The following is a 16,758-nucleotide window of genomic DNA, read 5'->3' as shown; positions in this document are numbered from 1 at the left end:
GGTCTAATAATTGTATCATCGTGATTTAATATAAAAAACGAATGCATAGTACCTCTTTGTTGGGAGTTTGATAGTAATGTGATCCACTTGGTTTGTCATTGCTTTTATTTCGTGGATCTCATATCTTATACATACAGTGTGATTGTTATGTATGATTTTTTTTTATATTAATGTTATTTCCAATGTACGGTAGTGCTTGGTGATGGCGCCGTCTTACGTACATATATTGACGTACCGTTACATTTTCCAATAACAGTATTCCGTCAGACAAAAGATTGACCTTCGCAGGGTCTTTCAGAGATTAGATTTGGTTATTTATTCCCCTATCTGATCATTATCGTACAAGTTTTGGTCTACTCATTAGATTGATCACTTGTGGGGTCTAGAGGTAGTTCAGGATCATTGGACAACTCCAAATGCGATCCCAAATGGGAGCACGAGGATAAGTAGAATTTTCGGGTTCCCTTTGGGTGATTTTTGGGGTGCACAAATTCAACTACCATACACGGGATAGATCATTGGATAGGTCTATATTCACTACCACGACCTTTGGATAGTTTTGTGGTTAATGGCTATACTTGTCGACTATCCATATGATTGATTGGCATACTTTTATTATTTCTACCTTATTGGTTACGCCTTTGATGTTGGGGCTGGATGCCTATCTGATTATGTCAAACTTTTTATATTATGTCTCGAGAGACATTCTTGCTGACTTTTTTTGTCTTATCTCATGCTATTGATTATATTCATGAGTATTTTGGATAATGAAAATTGTTGATTGGTGGCTTTACTTGCTGCCAATATTAACTAATTGAACATTTACATTGAAAGAATAAAAGATGTTTTGTACAATGCACAATATCACAAATATATACTGGACCTGGCTACTTATATCTTTAAGCATAATAAGTATAGTGAAGTATCAATGATGTAATTATAACACATGTAACATCAAAATTATAAATGTGTATGATTTAAATTGTATATACTTGTGTAATTTTATTCTACTTACTCAACAATTTGCTATGTCAAATTTACATTTTGTAGGTAATCTGCATGAGAAAGACTCGCCGTATGCATCATGATGAGCTTTATTCAGTGTTGAGAGCGCCTAATTAATTAATTCTTATTTTAGTTATAATGGTCTAAGCAATTTAATTGTGAATAAAAACACTAACACGTGTTTCATTTTAATGCTTATAAAAAGAAAAATATATTTATTTAGATGCTGGATTTTATATTTATATTATATAAGCCTTAGCATCGCACTAGACGGGCCGGTTTGATAAAACCGACCCCTTAGCTCAATGTGACGGTAATATTCCGGTTTGAGCTGCCACGATGTTACAATTTGGTATTAGAGCCTAGATTCTAGGTTTTAGGCTCCTCGATCTAACGATTGAATGATATTTTAAGTTAGAAAGAAAAAAGATGGATTAGACCTAAATGTGAGTGGGGTTGGGTGCATTCATGTTTTTATTATTTTGTATTTGATTTTTGATACTTGTTAATGTGTTGCTGAATCCAAAAAGTTGAAGAGCAGCATTGAAATTTTGAGAGATGGTAATTTACATAGGGTTACTCGGGAACCCAAAGGTGGATACTTCATCTGATAAGTTACCATATCATGTGCCAGAATTGGTAACCAAAATAATAGAATTTTGTTGATATGTTTTATGTGTGGTGGCAGTGGTCATATTTCAAGATTGTGCCAAAGTGCAGTGGGGTGGCAAGAACCTTACATCAAATTGCACTATTCGGGCTTTATAAGGTCAAGTTGTCAATGTAGAAATTGTTAGACAATGGATATATTTATTCAAGTACATTACCTTGAAAATAAGCTTTAGTTTATTTGTGAAAAGGTCGAAAGCTTGAGGTTGTTTATTGACTATTGTGGGCTAAACAAGATTACGGTGAAGAATAGATATCCACTTCAATTGATGATTTATTTGTTCAACTAAGAACTAAAAGTATATTCTTAAGATTTAGTTGAGATTTCGATATCATCACCTAGGGATTGCATAATAGAATATTCCAAAGATAATATTTCGGATTGGATGCGGGTGTTATGAATTCACAATTATATCATTTCGATTGACTAATGTGCTGGTTGCATTCAGGGAATCGATAAATAGAGCTTTTCAACTGTATCTTGATCTCTTTGTCAATGATAACTTGATATATTCCCTAGATAAAGAGACAAATGTAAAATATATGTCTGGGATTTTAAAGGTATCATGTACGAGGAAATTATATGCAAAGTTATCTAAATACGAGTTTTGATGGACAAAGATTCCTTTATTGGGGCATGTTTCTAGAAAATGTATCTTGGTGGATCCTTCTTAAGTGGTGGCAATATAGGATTGACTAAAGCCTTCCAATGAATCAAAGGTACGAAGTTATTTTGGAGTGTTACAATATGAAACTGAAATTCTCTATTTCAATCCTAAGAATACGTATATATTTATAATTGTTGATGTATTTTTTCAACAAACAAAAAGTAAAATTCAAAGATATGGAAATATCCTTAAATTTGATTAATTAGTGCCTGAGATTAGGAATCTCTAAACACTATACGGTACATAAGAAAATTAAATGGGAATTAAAATGCTGGAAATTTAAAGTGGTGATCCTCAAATCTGACTTTGCTTTTGTTGAAGTTGATTGAAGATGCTTTCTCCAAAAAAATTCAATTCCTTAAAATATTCCTTGAGAAACGGTACTGGAAACCGTCGCCCGAACGGTTACAACACCTCTTTTTCAACCGTCTGCTAACCCTTCTCCTGCTGACACGTGCCCTCAACCGACCGAAGTATCATTCTCGCTCACTAGCAACAGTATCCGACTCTCTGGACCGACTGCAGACCTTCCGCCCTTTTGACCCGACCGCAAATCTTCCGCCTTGTTGGTCCGACTGTAAACCTCCCGACTTGTTTAGTCCAGCCGCATACCTCCCAACTTATAGACCATCCGACTTGTTGATCCAGCCGCATACCTCCCGACTTACAGACCATCCGACTTGTTGGTCCAGCCGCATACCTCCCGACTAACAGACCAACCGACCCGCATACTTTCCGACTGCGGACTACCCGACCTGCGGACCTTCCGACCTGCGGACCCTTCGACCTACGGACCTTTCGACTTGCGGACCTTCCGTCTTACGGACTTTCCGACCTGCGGACCTTCCATCTTACGGACTTTCCGACCTGTGGACTTTCCGACTTACGAACCTTCCGACCTGCCGACCTTCCATCTTGCGGACTTTCCGACCTACGAACCTTCCGACCTGCGGACCTTCCATCTTGCGGACCTTCCGTCTTGTGGACTTTCCGATCTGCGGACCTTCTGTCTTACGGACTTTCCAACCTGCGGACCTTAGAAACATCTCTATTTCACCGAATTTTCTCACACTACCCCTTGATCAATCCAACCAATCCAATCATTGGCCCATGTTCTCCTTGTAACTTGGGCTTTTTAACCTAATCATAATTTTCATACGTAAAAACTTGCCCGCCGCCAAGGGACTTTCAAACACCATTTCTCAATCGCCGTTTGGAAGTTCATAAATCACAACCCTATTGAGAAATCGCCTCTGCAACTGCAATCAATTTTTTACAACACTCTCCTTATCTTCTAAACCACTCATGTTAATTGCAATTCCTGCAACTCCAAACCATGGCAAATCAATACATACCTACCCTTCCCTTCGACGGATCAAACCCTGAAACAGCTTTGGTGGCGACAAAAATGCTTACTCCAACCATTCGCCCCTACTGCACTACCCCTGAAGACTCCAATCGAATGAGAGAAGTCTTGGAGGCAAGAAATCTGCTAGCTATCAACAACCCTAACTACAGCGCAATCCGTCTCCATGACAACATCAAAACTCATTTGACAGACCCGAAGGATCCATATCGCACCTGGTACCGAAGAGTAGCAGAACACTTCCAGGGTCAATGAAAAAAGCAACAGATTGACCAGGCCATATGTCTATCTACACTCTCATGGCACTTGCATGAGAAAGTCCTTCTAGCAATGGCGGCGTTTTGGCACCCTGAGATTTGCACATTCCTTCTTCCACCAGCCCCCATCGGCCCCACCCTCATGGATGTGGCCATGATTGCCCATCTGCCAATCGTAGGGGAAGACCCTGTAATGGGTACCCTAGATGGGCAAGAGCCCAATGCAGACCATTTGGGCTGGTCTATGACAGACGTGAAAGAATGGGGCTGGACTAAATTTCTAATCGACCAGCAAGGAGTAGACGGGACCTCTGTAACCGACCGAGAACACACAGCCTTCCTGCTCTTTTGGCTCTGTAAGTATGTTGTAATTTCTCCTTCAAAATGTGTCCTCCCCCGTCACCTTAATCTTGCTATACACATAGCCTCGGGTCTTTTCTTTTCATTAGGCACCCTTTTTCTTGCCAATATTTTTTAAGGACTATCCAGAGTTAGCGCCCGCCTTACAGAAAAGGATGGTAGAAAATTAGACACTGCAGCGTCGGGTCTTTCTGGTTCCTGGAACTATGGTTCCGTCTCTATTTTCCCGACGCTTTCCAACTCGGTCATCCTCCCATTGCCCCCACACTTGAGAAGTCTCTAGAAGTAGCCCTTAACCGACTTTGCTTAGGTCGTAATAACCTCCAACCGTCTGATCCGATCATAACTGTCATTCTTACTGATAATCGAACTGATACCCATTTCTATATACATAAAAGGTATATTGGTTATGCATCTGGCCTGTTTTGGTCATTCCCTGTTCCGTCACCTTTGTCTAGACCAGACCCACTTCCATATCCGACTTACCCCTTCTCCTGGGATGTTGCTCTTAAGCCCAGGTCTTTATTCACTAGTAAGAAAATTGATAAAAAGGGTCCCAAAGTCTTTTATACATTCAGGTACCAGCCTCAATTCTTGGCCCGTCAATTCGGATGCCAACAAGGCTTACCTGGTCCCATTGCTCATCCACATTTAATAATTCAAAGTCCGGATGGGAGAGCCATTCCTGATTCGATTGCCCCATACATGTCCCAACTCACAAATTACATAACTTCCAACTCTTACATTCCTTACAAATCTTCTCCAACTTCAGTTGAATCCTTTCGCGAATGGTGGTCGGTTACTTGGGCCTTGATTGCTCCTGACAAGGATCGCTTGCTAAGCATTCTCCTTCCCCCACCTGCGTTAACATAAGGGGCGACCCTTCTGACCAACACCCAAAGGAACTTGATTACTCAAGGCACTGGGTCGGGCACTCCTCAGAGGAAAAGAAGAGCTCCTCAAACTCAAGCTATTTCCCCCTCTGGGGACAATCAACCGTCCTTAACAAACCGCCCATCAGGTCGGCCCCTTATAAAGACCCGACCCCGTCCACGTATAATCTCATACTCTCAACTTAACTTGATCCTCTCCTTACCATGGTATTAATCCTTATTTTTATACTCAGGTGTGGCTTCAGCCCGAGCGACCGCCCAACCTGCTTCCAGACCAACTAAAGCAGCAAAGCCACCAACCAACCAACTACCAGAACCTGAGCCCCCGACCAAGCGCAGGGCTTGGAATAAAATGCCTTCATCTGCCAAGCAGGCAACAACAAGGGTTTCATCTCCCAGTGAGGCGACTACTTCAGAGATTGGCAGGTTACCTCATGTCACTTCAGACCCATCTCTGCCTACTATGGCACCGATGGCCACGCCTATGCCTGCGTCTGCTGCCTCTGATACAATCGCTCCAGATACATCAAACCAAAAGAATAGCCGACTTAGGGGTAGCCGACCCAGGGACAGCTGACTTGGAGGTAGCCGACCCAGTGGCAACAGACTTAGAGGCAGCTGACCCAGTGGTAGCTGATCCTCTTCCAGAGGCAGACAGGCGGGAAGACGAACCTGCACCTGTGCCACCAAGAGGTCTCTTACAGAAACTACAAAAAATCCCCTCATCTGACTCGGAGACCTCTGTTAACCTGGTACACACTCAAACTCTTCATTCCAAATTAAAATCTGGTGTTCACATGATATTAAACACATCTCATTCTTGTTGTTCAGGGACCCAGATCCAAACCTCAACGCCCGTTAGAAGCAGCCGACGAGTCGGCTATTGAAATACCAGCTGACCAGCCTTCTAAGTTCATGGCTATTCTGGCACCTTTAGTGACCACCATTCGTCCAGAAGTAAGAACAATTTTCACAATAAATTTTCAATATTCATGCTCCATTTAGTCTGAAACAAACATCCTTTCCTCCAGGGATGTTCCGACCTAGCCCACCTGTCGGCTGTCCCCATTCCGACGGATGTCAGAACTATAATTGCACAGGCTTTTGACCAATCTTTCCCCGACCTCGGGCCGCACTTGCTTGACAGCCTTCTTCAAGCCATTGGTAGTCTGTTGTTCCAAATATCTTCAGAGTCTGCTGCTACCTCCATTCTTTACCAACTGATGGAACGCCTATCCGAACTCCGGAATGAAGTTTTGTTCGCTCAACTTCTGACAGCTGAAACGCCTCAACCTGATCTGAATCAAACAAGTCTGGAGGCTTCCCTGACCAAAACCCAAGAATCTATTCAACAGGCGACTGGCCGACTAGAAGGCCTTAATAATGCCAAGGCACAACTAGAGGGATCAATCCAGCAAAAAGAAATAGAACTGAGGGCGCTTCATCAAGAAAAGTTAATTCTGGAAGGCCATATAAATGACGAGCAACGTCTGATTGAACAATACCAAAACAATGCAGCCGATCTGGACCAAGAGTTAAAGATTCATGCCCGATCCCAACTTATCAAGCAGTATCAGTCGGCTACCAGTAACAGACAACGCTCCAGAAAAGAAGACAAATGGTCCGAAATAAAACTTGTTTTAGGATCTCTTTTGTAAATTTTGACTTGGTAAATAATATTTCTCTCCTTTTATTAAGGATCACCTTCCAAGATTCCAATCCTCCAGGGAACCAATCAATTAACCTCCTTCATAAATACTTGCAGTCTTTGCAAATCAGCAAACAAGCATTTATCCATAAATCAAACCTTGAACACACCTGCTAACAGACATTAACAATGCTACCCCATCGTCCTCAAGTTCCTGTGAACAATTGGCAAGGTGTCATTCAACCCTTTTTTTGTGGGTAATCATCCAGTTGGAGGTCACACTGAAGACCTGCTAAGCATCCTCAAACAATTAGATTTCAAATTCATGTTTTCCCAACGAGGCAGAAAAACCATCCATCGTGTCATTCGCTTGATGGAAGCTGTATTAGAAAGATATAAAACTCTTCGGGACATTCAAAATCGCCTTCCCGATATTGATCATCACATGGATTTAATTGAACACCACGTGACTGCCATACTCCCAGACCTTGGTTGGGATCATACCTTCTCCAATCAACATGCAGTCTTTTCCAGATTACGCACTCTTGTTGATCGTGAGCGCCAAGCTGTGAAAGACATGAATGCTTGGACCGACTATGATCTTGAGAAGATGCAGGACCAATAGGAGAAGTACCGACTTAGCTTGGAAGACCTTATTGATGAAGAGCCAGAACTAATCCCTAATCACTGGAATGACGATTCTGACTCAGGAGAAAGTGATTCTCTGCATGATTTAACATCTGACAATGAATGAACCCTTGTTAGGTTCGAACCCTTGGCAGACGGTTTCTGAAAAACTTACTGTTTCATGCTTTCTTGTAATATGAAAAGGCAGGAAAATACCTTTTCAGATATCTAGCATTAATATAGTCGTGTACCCTTTTACCCTATTGATTTATAATAATAAAGGCACCATTTTTTATCTCCTTTTGAATTATGAATGGTCTCTCCCAATTCGGGGACCATTTTTCTAATTGATCAATCTTCTTATATGTTGGAAGAATAGTCTTCCAGACCAAGTCTCTTTCTTTGAATGTTCTGTAAAAGATTTTCTTTCCATAAGTCTTGGTCCTGATCTCATTCTGCTTTACAATTTAATCAATTGCATGAAGTCGGTTGACATCCAGACTTTCCAATTGCTGTAGCATCAATTGTTGGTATTCCTCAGTAAATTCATCGTTGGTAAAACTTGTGCGTCCAGATGAGACCTGCACTTCGGCTAGCAACACAGCATCTTATCCAAAAGTGAGTTGATATGGTGAAAACCCTGTGGCAGAACTTCTGTTATTCCTATGTGCCCATAAGGCTCGAGATAACAACAAATGCCATTTCCTTGGGTTCCCCTCAATTGTTTTCTTGATAATTCCAATAATAATCTTGTTAGCTGCTTCTGTCTGCCCATGAGCTTGGGGATAATAAGGCGAAGAATGATTCAGACGAATGCCAAACTCTGCCAAGAAGCTTAGAAACTTCTCCCCAGTAAAGACAGACCTTGGTCGGTTGTTACTGAATGAGGTATACCATATCTATATATGATCTGATTCAGCACAAAATCGATCACCTCCTTCTGATCCACATTTTTCAAAGCAACCGCCTCCACTCATTTGGTAAAATAATCTGTTGCAACCAGAATAAAACAATGATTCTTGGATGAGGGAGGATGAATTTTACCAATGATATCCATAGCCCAAGATTTAAAAGGCCATGGTTTTACCATAGCTTGTAATTCTGTGACTGGTAAATGAATTAACTGTCCGTTCTTTTGACATTCTTGACAGCACTTGGCAAATTGTATGCAGTCTTCAAAAATCTTTGGCCAGAAGAAACCTAATCGATAGATAGCCCATCTCATATTCAGACCTGCCCGATGAGCTCCACACATTCCACTGTGCACTTCTGTCATCACCTCCAAAGCCTCCTCGGGCCCCTGACATTTCAAGAGTAATGCTTCCAATGTCCTTTTATATAACACTCCTTTTACCAACTGAAATCGCAATGCTTTCAATCGAGTTCCAATTGGTACATTTGCTCCTGGATCTTGCAAATACAAGATCAGTTCTGTCCTCCGGTCAGTTCTTGCTTCTGTCTCAGGGCCAACCTCTGCACATATATCTTTTTGGATTCTCTTGCAAGCTTTTTGAGCTAAATCATCTGCAAATTGATTCTCCTTTCTAGGGACGAACTCAATTATCAGTTCGGAGATCTTTGATAACAACCGACCTACCAGATCCCTGTATCTGCGTAGGTGGGGATAATTGCAAACATACTGTTTGTTTACCCGATTAATCACCAATTGGGAATCCCTTTTTATAATAACCGACTGGACTTTCCTGGCTATCAAAGCTTCCAATCCCAAGATTAAAGCCTTATATTCTGCTGAATTATGCGTCATAGCTTCCAATTGCAACTGCAAACTGACCCTTTGGCCGTCTGGTCCTTCCAACAAGACACATGTGCTTGACCTGTCTCTTGAGGTAGAACCATCAAAAAACATTAACCAATTTCGGGTGCTTACATAAGATATACACCCAGTCAGCTGCTCTTCAGGACCTGCAAAGTCTGCTACTGTTTGGCCTTTGACCGCCCTCAAAGGGGAATGATACAAATCGAAAGGAGCTAATTTAATGGCCCACTTCATGAGTCTGCCTTGCATCGTAGGTCTTTGCAAAATCAACTTGATGAGATCAACCTTTGAAATAACCTCAACTCTTCTAGGCAGCATGTAATGTTCAAGTTTGGTGCATGCAAACACCAATGAATAACACATCTTCTCTTGCATTGTATAATTCAATTCTGGTCCTGTGAGAGTCTTGCTCAAATAATAAATTGCCCTTTCCTTTCCATCATCTCCATTTTGAGCTAGTAAGAAACTGACCACTTCATAAGTATCCGCCAGATAAAGTTTGAGGGGCTGACCTTCCTTGGGAGGCATCAACACAGGTGGTTGAGCCAATGCTTGCTTTATAGCCTCTAAGGCTGTTTGTTGGTCTGGTCCTCACTCAAAAGCGTTTCCTCCTGCCTTCAATAATTTAGTGATTGGTCTGACCTTGCCAGCAACATTGGAAATGAATCGCCTGAGATAACTCACATTTCCCAGCAGACTTTGAATTTCTTTAACCGTCTGAGGTGGTCGGCTGGTAAGAATTTCCTTGGCTTTATTAGCATCGATCTCAATGCCCCTTTCATGAACCAAGAACCCCAAGAAACTCCCAGCTGATATGCCGAAGGCACACTTAGTCGGGTTCATTTTCAATTTGTACTTCTTTATCCAACTGAAAGCATCCTTAAGATCCCTCAAATGTTCCTCAAACCTAGAAGATTTGACAATAACATCATCAATGTAGACTTCCATAGACTTACCAATGAGATCATAAAAAATTGAGTTCATGGCTCTTTGATAAGTCGCCCCAGCATTTTTCAAACCAAAAGGCATAACTGTCCACTCATAAATGCCTAATGCTCCTGGACATCTAAATGTTGTCTTGTGAATATCTTCCTCTGCCAGAGAGATTTGGTTATATCCTGCATAACCATCCATCAAACTAAGAATTATGTGCCCTGCTGCTGAGTCAATTAGCATGTCGGCCATAGGCATCACATACTCATCTTTAGGGGTGGCCATATTAAGATCTCTGAAATCGATGCATATCCTGATGTACCATTTTTCTTAACCACTGGTACAATGTTGGCCAACCAGTCTGAATAACGGTAAGGTCGGATGAAACCCACTTTAAGAAGCTTCTGAATCTCTTCTTTAATCTGAGGCATCAAGTCAGGACTCATGCATCTTGGAGATTGCTTACAAGGCTTGAAATCCTTCTTAATGGGCAATCGATGTTCTATCAGACTTCGCTCCAGACCAGGCATTTCTGAATAGTCCCAAGCTAAACAATCAATATTGTTTCTTATAACCTCGAGCATCAATGTTTGTTGCTCTTCAGATAAATAACCACTCATTCTGATTATTTTTTGAACCAGGTCGGTTCCTAAGTTGAAATCCAGTGAAGGATCTTGTGCTGAGAAAGTTGGCTCTGTTTTCTCTAATAGATCAGGCCAACGAAATTGTTCATCTTCTTGGAAATGAACATCATGTATCTTTTTTATTTTTTCTACTTTTTTCAAAAGTTGATCTAAATAATACTGATTAATAAGTAAATTACAATCATGTAATTCTACTTCTTCTATAAAAAATATATATTATAAAAAGAAGGTCTGCCTTACTCAGGAGCCATATAGTACAACTTGTTCTTTTAAAAGAACATTGAATTTTGGCAAATGAATTTAAAACCCTTCTTTGGGTAGTCATTAGACATAAAAAATTGATACATTTGAGGTACATGACCAGAATAAAAAACTGATTCTTCAACTTGTTCTGATGCTCCAAAAGGATTGTCATTTGCCTCAATTTTGAAGACCTGGTTGCCTTCCCAGAACATCAATTGTTGATGCAGTGTTGATGGTACACATTTAGATGCATGAATCCAATCTCGTCCAAGCAGGATTGAATATGTGGTATATGCATCCACCACGAAGAAAACAAAAGAAATCTTCTTTGGACCGACTTCAATGGAGGCGACCAACATGCCTTCTGGTCTGGTTGGCTGCCCTGTAAAACTAGTCATCTCAAAATTCACAGGAGATAGATCATGAACTCCCTTTCCTAACTTCTTGAGAGTCTTTAATGGCATTACATTGAAGACGGCCCTATTATCTATGAAAACCTTTGTGATTGGTTTCCCACAAATATGAGCATTAACGTACAGAGGCTTCAAATGAGACGCCATGCCTTCTGGAATGGGAGGGAAGACTATTGGAGGGACCTCTGATTGAAAGTCTGGATCCGCAATTTTTGCCCATTCTGGCTCTTCTATAGACTCATCCACCAGACTTGCCCACAAAGGCTCTTCCTCAACCCAATTAATTTCTGTCATTCGGCAGGGGATACGTGGCCCAAGTCGAGATTTGACAGACCTTGAATCCTTGTCTGGAATTTCGTCTCTGACTTTGATTTCGGGTTGAACAGTCAGAGATTCCAAACGAAATTCCTCCAAAGATGGGTTAATGTTAATCTTCTTACAATACTGACATCTGAAACCCTCAACTCTTTCATCAGACAAGCCTTTACCCTTCTTTTGCAAGGACCGACCTTCCTCATTGTAATTAGCAGTGTCTCGTCTGCTGGTCGGCTGCTTTGACGAGGCGATCTCAATGGGCCGACCTTCTTCTGCCTTATTCGGCTGCTCAAACGAAACGATCCTGATGGACCGACTTCTTTCAGTATACTTAGCAGCGCCTTGGCTATCGTTCGGTTGCTTTGCTGAGGTGCCCCGTATGTACCGACCTCCTTCCGAAGAACTTGGTTGTCTTGAGGAAACAACCTTGTCTCTGTATCTTGCAGCGTACCTGCGCTTGGCATTCCGAATCTGAGTACGATTCATGCCTGGGAAGCGAGGATCTACATCAATTGGTAAAGGTTTCTTATTTCGAGTCCATTTTCTTCAGACCGCACCCGTCCTCCTAGTCGGGTGGTCCTTAACCAAAGCTTGCTCCTTTAATTCAACATTAAAAGAACCATCTTGGTTGTCCCATTTTTCAGCCACTGTTTTTTCACAGATCTTGAGTTTCTCCTCTGGTCGGCCACTGTTTGATGAGTTCCCTTTTTCTTTTATGGAAGTTGCTTGTATATTAACCATTGCTGTGGTTACTTTTGGAAATGGTTGCTGCTCCACTCCCAAAGTAATATACTTGAGCCGACCTACCTTAATAGCCTTTTGGATCTCATTTCGAAAATGTGTGCATTGACTTGTGTTATGTGTGAAGGAGTTATGCCACTTACAGTACGGCCTCCCTTTGATTTCTTCCTTAGTAACCAACCTCTGCCCTTTTGAAATTCGGATCTGACCATCAGTTAGCAGAATGTCAAATATCTCGTCGGCCTTTGAATTGTCAAAGGTCGGTTGCCCTTTAGCTTCAGTTCCTGGTGCTGGCTTTAACTTAGAGCACACATAAGGCTTTCCAGAGATGATTTCAGCCGCCATCTCTTCTGTTTGATCATAATCAAAAGTTGTATGCTTCTGTTTCCATACTAGCCATATATTGGCCTTTATTACGCCTGAAATTATGATCACTTTTCCTTAAAGAGACTCTAAACGTCTAGCCTTGGATGCAAGACTTGCTAAATCCTCCACATCATGTGCAGTGAGCGCATCCCTTAGGCGACCATGCATATTTTGGACCACTAAATTGGTCATCTATTTTTCATTGATTATTGTAGGACATCGTCCTTTCATCAATCGCACCCCTCTCAATAAATTGTGAAGCTGACTGTTCTGGATATTGTTTCATTTTCAATAAATTAGTCAAAGAAACCATTGGCAAGGGATTGAAAAATCAGGCATGAGTGCCATCTCTAAACCTTCCCAAGTTTGTATTTGCCTAGGTGGCAGACTTACAAACCATGAAAAAACTGTCCTGGTTAGAGACAATCCAAAAAGTTGTAACTTGTAAAAAGGATTATTACCAATTTCTCCTACTGTGCTATAAAACGCCCCACATGCTCTATAGTAGAGGATCCATCCTCCCCAGAAAAAGCATGAAAATTTGGTGGCCTGTAATTCCTTGGGAGAGGATATTCATTAATAATCCTTTCTTAAAAAGGTCTTTGATAAGCAGGTCGGTTGGCCATCTGAGGATTTAGACCGAACTGCACCCTCAATACGTGAGCAATTTCATCACCCAAACGAAAATATTGATGATCAGGAATATCAATGGGATTTTGCCCAGGAATAAGAATGGGATCCTGCACGTGTCCCCCTGGCCTTTCCTCTCTTTTAATGTTCGGTTGCACATTTTCAACCCTTGGTCCCAAAGGAATATTATTTGGGAAAGTCAGAGGAGTCTTTCCCCTATCTGTTCGGTTGAATGTTATGGCGCTTGGAAGTGTGCTGTCCACATATGATGGCCCTGCAAAATTTGCTTGCATCCTTGATGGTGACACCCCTGGCGGCGTCTGGGTGGGTTAAAGAGTAACCCTTGATAATGCTTGATCTAACATGTTCTACATAAGATTTTGTTGTTCATGCAACATGATGTTCTGTTGCTCACGCAACATGTTCTGCATAGCCACAGTTTGCTGATTGTTCAATTGTTGAACATAAGACAACCAATCGGTAGGTGGTTGGGGAATCTCCCCTGAGTTTGGCACGACGGGTGGTGAAACATTTTCTCCCGCCGGTGCTGATGATGATTGAGGTTGTGAGCCTGCCATACTGAGTTTTCCGATGATTCGGCTAGACCTCAATCGTATGAAATTCTCTGTTGATGTAGGATCAGCAATCTTGCCTTTTCTCCCACCGTGGTCGCCAATTTGTTGATGTATTTTTTCAACAAACAAAAAGTAAAATTCAAAGATATAGAAATATCCTTAAATTTGATTAATTAGTGCCTGAGATTAGGAATCTCTAAACACTGTACGGTACATAAGAAAATTAACTGGGAATTAAAATGCTGGAAATTTAAAGTGGTGATCCCCAAATCTGACTTTGCTTTTGTTGAAGTTGATTGAAGATGCTCTCTCCAAAAAAATTCAATTCCTTGAATATTCCTTGAGAAACGGTACTGGAAACCGTCGCCCGAACGGTTACAACGCCTCTTTTTCAACTGTCTGCTAACCTTTCTCCTGCTGACACGTGCCCTCAGCCGACCGAAGTATCATTCTCGCTCACTAGCAACAATATCCGACTCTCTGGACCGACCACAGACCTTCCGCCCTTTTGGCTCGACCGCAAATCTTCCGCCTTGTTGGTCCGGCTGCAAACCTCCCGACTTGCAGGCCACCCGACTTGTTTGGTCCAGCCGCATACCTCCCGACTTACAGACCATCCGACTTGTTGATCCAGCCGCATACCTCCCGACTTACAGACCATCCGACTTGTTGGTCCAGCCGCATACCTCCTGACTAACAGACCAACCGACCTGCATACTTTCCGACCTGCGGACCACCCGACCTACGGACCTTCCGACCTGCGGACCCTCCGACCTACGAACCTTCCGACCTGCGGACCCTCCGACCTACGGACCTTCCGACCTGCGGACCTTCCATCTTATGGACTTTCTGACCTGTGGACTTTCCGACTTACGAACCTTCCGACCTGCCGACCTTCCGTCTTGCGGACTTTCCGACCTACGAACCTTCCGACCTGCCGACCTTCCGTCTTGCGGACTTTCCGACCTACGAACCTTCCGACCTGCCGACCTTCCGTCTTGCGGACTTTCTGACTTGTGGACCTTCCGACCTGTGGACCTTCTGACCTGCGGACTTTCCGTCTTGCGGACTTTCCGACCTGTGGACCTTCCGTCTTGCGGACTTTCCGACCTGCGGACCTTAGAAACATCTCTATGTCACCCAATTTTCTCACACTACCCTTCGATCAATCCAACCAACCCAATCATTGGCCCATGTTCTCCTTGTAACTTGGACTTTTTAACCTAATCATAATTTTCATACGTAACAATAATGATATACAAATCATTTAAATAAGGCAAGAATCCTACGAATCTCTTAAATAAGATAACTACCATAAATATAATATATTGCTTCTAAATATATTTTAACAACCCTCCTCAAACTCAAGATATGATCGAACAAATTTGAGTTTGTCAGAAGTGACCGAAAAATATATAACCAAGATCTTCTACGTACGAATTTGAATTTGCCAATATTGACTGAAAGTGGTGTAGCCGTCCATTGGATTAGAGTCAGAAGTAGAACTCTCAACACTGTTAGACTTGGAAACAGGACTCGCTCGCTCACAACGGAACTAGAGTCGAAAATAAGACTCTCTTACTCTATAGAGCTAGAGTCGGAAACAGGACTCGCTCGCTCACAACAAAGCTAGAGTCGGAAACAAGACTCCCTCGTTCTCAATAAAGTTAGAGTTGAAAACAGGACTGTCAACGGCATTAGAGTCGAAAGTAGACTCTGTCAGTGGAGTAGTAGATATGGAGATGACATGAAAATAACAAGATGATTGTGGATAGAAGCAAATACATTATTAAAATATAAAAATATATACGGGATATAACAGGTTATGGAGGTACCCGGAGAGAATTTGGCTCTGATACCATGTTAGAATATGAAACTAAAATTCTCTATTTCAATCATAAGAATACGTACATATTTATAATGATATACAAATTGTCTAAATAAGTCAAGAATCCTACGAATCTCTTAAATAAGATAACTATCATAAATATAATACATTGCTTCTAAATATATTTTAACATGGAGTTTGGTAGGAAATTATCAGAAGTTCTTTCTTGAAGGATATAAAGCCTCTGACTAATTTGTTGAAGAAGAATGCAAAGATTATTTGGGATCGTAAGTGTGAGTCAGCTTTTGTACAATTAAAACATTGATTAATTGTTGCACTAGTTTTGGCTTCACCCCTGGAAGTTGCGGATTTTGAAGTTTCTAGTGATGTATTAAAATGAGGATTATGAAGATTGTTAATGAAGGATTAAAGATTTATTGCTTATGCATCATGAAAATTGGAACACGAGGAGAATTATTTTACACTTGTTTTGCCGATGGCAACAATTGTGGTTGCTTGGAATAATTAGAGGCATTGTTTTTATGGCAGCCATTGCAAAGTGTTTATTGACCACTAGACTTTGAAATATGTATTCACCAAAAGAAATTAAATTTGAGAAGAAGAAAATTGTTGGAATTGGTGAAAAACTTTGACCTTAAGATTGTATGCAATGAAATGCAAAACAAATATTGTAGGTGATGCCTTACATCGAAAACCAAGGCATAAATTGAGTTCCATGTCGATTGTTGATGAACTGTGCCAAGATTTGGCACGGAAAGAAATTGAGGTACTTGGACGAG

Source organism: Andrographis paniculata, unplaced genomic scaffold (assembly GCF_009805555.1).
Source record: "Andrographis paniculata isolate CXL003 unplaced genomic scaffold, ASM980555v1 Contig62END, whole genome shotgun sequence".
Classification (NCBI taxonomy): Eukaryota; Viridiplantae; Streptophyta; class Magnoliopsida; order Lamiales; family Acanthaceae; genus Andrographis; species Andrographis paniculata.
This window is presented reverse-complemented; position numbering follows the sequence as displayed.